A 2590-nucleotide genomic window follows, 5' to 3' on the forward strand; every position below is an offset into this window, starting at 1 on the left:
TGCTTCTCCGTTTTCAGATATGATTTCCTGCCATATGTAGCGGTGACCCAGTTAATTACGCTTCCCTGAGCATTGTGATTTTGACATGACCTAATAACCCAGCTTGCATCATTCTCCCTCTGTTGCGTTGGCATGTAGCCTTTGAGGACGTGGTTGCCTTGACAACCTCCTCTAGAGGATGCAATGTCTCTGCCTACCCCCATTTTTAGAGCAGATGTTCACATTATACCGAGGTGGGTTTTTGTTAAATGAAGTCTTTCTGGACCAACAGTTTATTATATCCATTCTAGATTCCTCTGTAAGGGTTTCTTCCCGATTAATCACTGCATTCTTTTTCTTGTCCTATAATGCCCATGAAGCCACTGGATGTTTGGATAATGCAGTGGATTTGCATGCACACAATCTCCTCTCATCTGTGCAACTAATTTGGCAGAGATCCACTAAATCCGTCAGTGTAATCTGCTGGTGTTCCTGCAGTTTCCTACAGTTTTTAATCTGGGGTTATGTCACAGAGATGAGGGAGCCCACACGCCTGTGCTGCATCTTTAGATTAACGCTCCAAATCTTCTCGTAAAGATAAATAACTTGGCCAGTGCTGTGTGTGGGTGTTTTTTTTTTTGTTATCCCTTTTGCAGAAATAAGTGATATTGCATCAATTTAGGCCTGTGAACAACAAAATACTATTTTCTTAAAGCATAGTGAACAGGGGTCCTACATATTCTTCCCATTGTCGCTTACTTATCCCTGTGTCCTACCTTCCTCATTTTTACGTACTTCCTTCCCTGTTTTCTTCCTTCTTCCCTCCCTTTTATCCGTCCATCTTGCCTTTCTTCTTTGTGTTTCTTTATTCCTCCTTGTCTTTACTTCCTTCCATTTCACTTCCTTATATCCTTCCTTCTTTGTGTCTTTATTGCTATTCATGCTTTTTTCATTGTGTGCTGCCTTTTTCCTTGTTATTTTGCTTTTGTTCTGATGTCCTTTCTTCCTTTTAGGTTCTGTTTTTTGCAGGTTGCATATTTAAGGCTACCCTCTATAAACATAAATAAATGTTTTTCTCCATGACAATGTGTAGGAACCCTAAATCCTTATAATTATACAAGTTATAGGTAGAAATTGCAAGTCTTTTAGCCCACTGAGCAGTGACAGTTTCTGACGAAAAAACATTCTTTTGTTAGAGGTTCTGTAAGTTAACCTGATATTTAAATTTTAAAACAGAAAATATCACTTATTTCCTTTTACATGTGTTTTAAAAAAAGGCTGTTCTAAAAGTTGTCTTATGCTCGCTACTCTTCAGCTCACCTCAAAGGGTTTTTTATAGGATTTAGGCCGTGGTAGAAGGTCTTTTTTTCTGTATTGATTTGGATCAATGTTTAAAATGTCCTGTCATTTTTAGGGGTTCATGATGTCATTCACCATGCCATTCACTCTTACCCATAGAATTGGGAGAAGAAACAGGCCCACATCATCACAGGTCCTCAACTGTACTTAATGGACCTATGAGGTGCATTTCTAAGTATACAGCCTTTTGATATACATCAGACTCAGTTGGTCTATGTGCTGCAGATAAACTCAACAAAACTGTTTCCTTCCACTCAACTTTCCATATTATCAACTCCTGTTGAAAAAGCATGCTTATTTGCATGTCCAGTCAGTTGGGACTGCCTCCGCTGTGCTGTGAACATTGTAAGCATTGTAAAAGACTAACTGTGCAAATCAGGTGGTAGACCAACCTAAAGCTTGGCTCCAAAATAAAGAGACCTTTTGCTGTTTTTTTAAGGAGTTTTTCATCTCTGGTTCACAACGTCAATGCTTAGACTAGCCAACATTAACTGGATTTTTCTACATTCAACTGAGATTCTTTAAAACACAGAGATGAGAAGGTATTAACATATTTAAAAAAAGATTAAAACAGATGTGGCATTTATCCAGGGGACCCAACTTACCATGCAAGAGCACAGGAAATTAAAAAGAGGCTGGTGTGGCCAGGTGCGTTTTTCACCCTTTAGCTCAAAAGCGCAGGAAGTAGCTATATTAATAAACAAAAATACTATCCGTGAGGTGATTCTCTAGGCCGCTGCATATTAATAAACTGTCAAATTGTTAAATATCTATGCTCCGAACTACAATGATGGCTCTTTTATTCTGGACATCTTTCTCAAAACCATAAGGAAGTAATAAAAGTATTCTCATTGGAGGAGATTTTAATTTTTGCTTGACCCAAGATTAGACAAAACAGTAACCTCAATTTCTAAAAATAAATCAGCCACCACTACTTTGTCATTTATGGAAGATCAAATTTTAGCAGATGTTTGAAGGTATTTGCACCCCAATTTATAGATTATTCTTTTTATTCTAACAGACATACCAGAATTTAGCTTTTTCTAATGTTAACGTAAACAAGTCTGAATATTTGCCGAGGCTGCTCTCAGATCATTTGTCACTTACTCTGTCCATAGAAATGCTAGAAAAAATACAGAATACATACAGATGGTACTGGAATCCAACCCTTCTCAAGAAGCAGGACTTTTGTTCATTCATCTGGAAGCAAATCACCAAAACTAACTGATTTTCCTCAGCTAATAGTTTCATA

This window comes from Girardinichthys multiradiatus, chromosome 22 (assembly GCF_021462225.1).
Source record: "Girardinichthys multiradiatus isolate DD_20200921_A chromosome 22, DD_fGirMul_XY1, whole genome shotgun sequence".
Lineage (NCBI taxonomy): Eukaryota > Metazoa > Chordata > Actinopteri > Cyprinodontiformes > Goodeidae > Girardinichthys > Girardinichthys multiradiatus.